The sequence below is a fragment of the Diplotaxodon limnothrissa genome, linkage group LG4 (genome assembly GCF_057381915.1).
Source record: "Diplotaxodon limnothrissa isolate DT_005_m linkage group LG4, D_limnothrissa_male_GT1.1, whole genome shotgun sequence".
Classification (NCBI taxonomy): Eukaryota; Metazoa; Chordata; class Actinopteri; order Cichliformes; family Cichlidae; genus Diplotaxodon; species Diplotaxodon limnothrissa.
In genome coordinates this window covers 2,656,407-2,662,406 of record NC_140599.1, presented here as the reverse complement: position 1 = coordinate 2,662,406, position 6,000 = coordinate 2,656,407, and positions in this window count along the sequence as shown.

Below are 6,000 nucleotides of genomic sequence, written 5' to 3'. Positions count from 1 at the left end.
TCCATGATTATAATGAGCTTGGGAGAAAATTCACTTATATGTGACACTGATCGAATGAGAAGCCTGAAGCCTAAAAGGATTGCAGCGAGTCAATCCAGTCCAAAGAAGGAAAAACAAACAAGGAACTGTTTCCTTAAAATGATGACGTCATCTTGCTGGTGATGGAGCCTCGAATAGGTTGCGCGTGAGACTCCATTATCAGCAATATCTGGTATGAATGTGTGTGGATGTATGCATGTGACTGGACTGTGATAGACTGACGACTAAAAGTTTAACTGACTTGATACTGAGACAAAAACGGTGCCGACTTTAGGATTAGTGAATGTCCACAACAATTCACCCCGCCTGTAAAAGAAGGGTGGATGTTTTGTTTTGCTTTGTTTTGTCTGCAAGAACAGAAGAATGACAGAGACTAAAGAGCTGTAGCTTCACAGCAGTGTGAACTGCAGACTGAACCCTTTGGTTGCTAATTTTGAGTTACTGATGTTTGCATTAAGAAAATTGTGTTTTAGTAGCTGTGTTTTAATTAAGGTATCACATTATATTGTTGGGAATGTTAAATGCTAAAGTGAAGAAAAGGTTTGATTCCACTCAGGACTGAACATGTTATTATTAACCATAGTGGGTCACTGTAAAGAGTCAATTAATTGTATAAAGAAAAAACAAACAAAAAACCCTCCACCGAGGTCTATGAATAACAGGGGAATGATAGACAGCCACACTCAAAATGGAGATATGTAATGATAAACACTGGTCCCCGTCTTTTGGGCGCTTTCTTGAAGTAGTCAACAATTTAAAAGTAAGATAAAATAACAGGGGCATGTGCTGAGGGGTGGTGCTGCACAAGAACAAGAGTAAAATAAAGAAAATATTGTTTTTAGTTTTGAGAAGTGCAAATTAAAATGTACCATTACACTCAGAGGATCAATATGAAGCTTGATATTTGTTAATTTTGAATGAAGTACATGACTGGTGACTGTTCTGTCCTGAGCTTTTGTTTTTACAGCACCCGCTTGATCACACCAATGGTTTCTCGCCACCGAGGAGGGGTACTTGCAAAGAATAAAGAACGGGGAGGAATATCATCAAAACTGGAAAAAGGTAATCCCCAAAGGGGGTGATAACGCCATAACTTTCACTTATGGTCAAATTCTCAAAATTTGACCCCGAACTCGAAAAAATTCTTCAAACATTTAGACACAAAGTGGAGATTTAGATAAATATAATGTCGTAAACCACATAAGGATGAAGTATTTGATTCAATAAGATGGTGAAATAACAAGCAGCAAAATGTTGATCATGTTGATTATGTTTATTCAAGGGTGCAGAGAAGATTATTATTATTAAAGACAACAAATGAAATAACGAAAACTAGAAGTGGAAAAAAATTTGCGTTAACGGTAATAAAATCAAAAAAAAAGAAATACTAACTAAAACTGTACTGAATGTTCACAAAACTAACTAAAATTAACTAGATTTATAGCAAAATGTGTTTGGTTGCATTGATGTGTGCGTGCCCTGCAATAGTAAAGTTAAGGTAGTACGTTAGTCGAGTCGTCTGTGTTGCTGCTTCGTCCACGCGCAGAATCAGGTCAGGAAAAGTCGGGAGACAGCGCCAGAATAGAATTGAGGATGATTTTAATATGACTGTTTTGTAGACATGACAAGAGTCTTGTAGTGGAGAGGGACATAATGTCCTCCTGAGACCCAGAGAATAAGAAAAAACAGGGAGAAAATATTTTCGTCTTTTCTTTTTTTTTCTTTTTTTCCTTTTTTCTTTTAAATAAATCAAGTGTTATTAAAATAACAATCTCATAAGATGAAGATCAGGGACCAACCCAGAAGTCACTGACACTTCACTAGCTGTAAACTATTGGTTCAGGAATAAGTGATGGCACTGAACTTTCTACTTCACAAAAGTCAATTTATTTAGGATATCTGAGGAAGTACTGATTTTTATTTGGAGACACAAAGGAACATTTGGCACTTCCCTCATCTCACATCTGTTTCATTGTTGCACCCAACCATTCTACAACTGAAATGCCTTGGACTGTTATGGTGGAGTGAACCATATTTTGCTAGACTCTCATCAGATTGGGGCTTCCTTTTATTGATCTTTGGAGAGAAGTCTTCATTACTGATATTATTCAGGTCTTGTTCACATGTTTGTCCCAGGTTTCTCAGCCAAGAGGAGCTTAAACTCCAGATACTGTGAGTTCCTTTCACACATTGAGATCACTGATAACTTTCAGCAACGACGTGATCTTGTAGAAACAATTAGGTGTTATGGATTCAACTATAATTGCGACTCTTATTTTTTACTTTACTGGAAAAGATTTCTGCATTTTACCCATATTTTATTTTTAACTCAAAATCAAAATTCTAGATTCTACTACATGTTGGTTTTGCACCAGATAGGACGACAGATTTCAGGTGGCCCTGTGTCTTTCTCTATTACATCTGCCACTGCATCTCGATAATCTTTGTGTGGCTTTTAGTGGGTCCTGACCCTCTCATATTTTGAAAAATCTATGTTTGAATCTCCCTTAATAATTGTGTTAAGAATTCTCTCTGCCTTTGTCAAAAGTTGTGTATTAGGAAAAAGTGAAATAAACATAAGTATAAAGTCCTAATGTGTAGAGCACACATTAATAAATTAGCCATGTTCCCTGTGAAAGTAAATGAGCCTAATTCTTAAAGACCCCTGAAATTATTTACTAGATGTTTATTTTTGAATAAAATAAAAATCTGAGTTTAACAAAACATTTTAATTGTAAATATCAAGCTTACCTTTCTTTCTTCCATAAAATGTGCTTGTGGGCACGCCAGCCATTTTGAAAAGGTGGGAAAAACAATTGGCAAGGCCACACCCCCACACATGTGACATAATTTTAAAGGTACTGTTGTCCTCTCTAAGAAACATCAGGACTTAGAGGAGTGGCAAGTAGAGTATGAGAGCTACAAGCAAAAAACTAAATGTGTACTACAGTGCGCAAAAATGAATTACTGGGCCATCAGGGGGTCATGAGGGACATTTAGAAAACTAAAAATCCCACAAACCTTAAAGTGCACTTGAAAACCTCACACAAGAAGGTTAACCTAGCTTACCTAGAAGACCTCATCAGGGGGAGCACACTCCCCCTCCTTGAAGAGCTCCCCCACTTAACTCGCATCCCAAGAAAACAGCTAACCCCAGATAAGGCAGCGTGATGTATCCCGAGACAACAGGACTGGGACATCTAAATAAAGGTGTGAAACAATCGCCTTCAAAAGGTTATCAATTCACTTCAACCAAAATTAGGACCACACGGTGCGGCAAGAGTTAATAGTTATTAGTCTCAACACCCAAGGATAACCAGAAGAGCATGATTGATATGATGGAACTGAGATTTTGTTACACTTAATTTTTGCAAAACACAAATAAAACTAAATTGAAACTAAGGATTTTCAGAAAATAAAAACTAGACTAAACTAGCAAAGAATTGGTAAAAACTGATTACAACTGGCAAAAAATTGAAAATCTGGAGTCGAAACTAAATAAAAAATAAAACCTAATGAAAATGGCGAAACGTTTAAAACCCTGGTGCAGAGATTGGCAAATATGACCAGGAAATGTATGAGATGGATTGTCAGGACAGTCAGCGTTAAAGCCACTTTCAGTCCATACTAGGATGGCATTGGACATCTTCGGGGCGGGAGAGGGTTGGTGTGACCAAGGTGTGGTTTGGCTTGTTGTATGTATATTTGAGATCATATGGCTCTGGATGGACCAGTTACCAGGGCATGCAAGGAGGACAGACTCATTAAAGGAGGAGAAGGAATTTCCTGGGATTGGAGATCCTCTGGGTGAGTGGTTGATTAAAAGCATGCATAAAATAGGAGTTATCTGTTGTTATTGATTGGTAATAGATTGATAATTGGCCACATTTACAGCTGTATTGACTTGTTGTGGACGTAGTCGACTTCAGGTTTAAACACTCTAATTAACAGGTTGAAAATAGTGACATTAAAGGAAGAGTATGCAGCGCCACCCTGTCAGACGCCAGTGACGGTGGAGCTCACTGATGAATCAGGTGAGCTGGATTCATGGCTGATTTGAAACTAAGATCCCCCTGCTGTGCTCAGTAAGGGGAGAAAAGGGGGAAATAAAATTAAAAATAAAAGAGGCATTTAGAAACGTTTATGTGTCAAGTGAAACGGGGAAAAAGGGGGTGTTTTACTGTTATTTTCAATGTCAGCATTATTATTGTATGAGAATCATGCAACAAACATTGCATTGATGATCATTTATTGAAGCTTTTGACCTTATACTAACATCTGTGTTCCTGTGATGGTTATAACCTCTGATGAATCTTTTATTTACAGGTGTTAGGATAATGATATAATTTTTCATTGCAGGTGTAACCATGATCATTTTTATACATATTGCAACTTGTTGCTCATTGTAGAGTTGTGCTCAAGTTATTAAGGGTTAAAAGCTACAGTCAGCGCGAATGTCTGACTGATCTATTGAGGGAAAAGGCTTCGAGCATAGAAGGCCGCACGCGCTTACAAAACACTGATATCATGTTATTCTTTGTGATCTTTGCTTCAATTATGTCTTTAAGGTTAGTTTAAATAGTGGCAGTTAATTAAACGACATTTATTAAAATATTAAATACCTGAGTCAGAACGTTACACGCGGATCACCTTAAGAGTCTGGGAAACTTTGTAGCTGCCTAACTTTTTTTTGAATGTTCTAGCTCCGTTGATTTGACACATTGGAATGTGTCAAAAAAGGGGGGGAAGGTTGAGCTTTAACATCAAACCAGGATTATTTGAACATTTTATAACTTCATTTGTGTCTTTAATAATTTAGGAATGGTAAAGCTTAAGCTAATAGCGGTCCAAGAAGACGGACCTTTTAGAGAATCAGTGAAAAAGCATAAACTATCACTTTCATGTTTAATCATTACTCATTGAAATGAACTGAATAGCGTTTAGAAGATTTGTTAATTTCTTTGTCTTTTGTTAAAAAGAGGGGTTTCAATAATTTTCAGACACACCTTGCAAATGTGCTTATAACGAGTTGGCACTCGGTCTTTTGAAGGTCAGAAGCTTCGTTCGGCGTGACTGTCCGGACTGATATATTGTAGGTATTGACTTTGAGTGCAGAGGGCTAAATGCAAACACGCTTACACACACATAAGATATGATTAGAATAAGTCCCTGGGACATTCTGAATGTTTTAGACCAATTCTGAATCACTAGAAGGTCAGTAGATAACAACATTAGATTATTAGGGTTAGGAAGAGGGGTGTTTTGGTTTTCTGTCTCTTACAGAGAAAGGAACAGACACCAGACGAGGTCACAGATATGCGAGGATCCTCCGTAGCAGAGACAGACACAGTGACTGCCGAGACATCAACTGGGTCCAAGGGTCATGGCGTTTGGGCTCCAGCTAGTCACCACAAAAGGATGGATCCCATAAACACAGCAATAACCATGAAGGGGTTGGCGGAAATCCGGGAACACCAGACCAACGAAGTTCGAGAGGCTTTTGGGCAAAAAGGGGACACCTTCCTGTTCCTTTTCTGGAGAATACACAGATCGTTGTTTGAAACCGGGGCAGAATAATCCCCTGATCTGTGCCACGACTGAAGGGTTGTCTAACCCCTAAGGTTGAAGAATGAAGAGCAGAGGATCACCCAACTGGACGACACTGGTAGCTGCAGCAATAGAATAAAGGCTGAAAGCTGTGGGAGACAAGGAGAGTGTCATCTGGACCTGCTACTGTTGGAATCATAGTTTTTCTTGCATCTGAATTGCGCAAACATAGAGGTCATCCCACATATGGTTCGCCCCTCAGGGGGACAAAGGACCTCAGGAGTGAGAAGAGATGAACCCGGCCACGCTGAATTGAAGGGTGTTTGTGAGGTCATCATTCTAATGACCTCATCAGGGGGAATTGTTGGATTGTAGTGTTAGTTTATGCCATGTTATACCCCGAATTAAAGATTG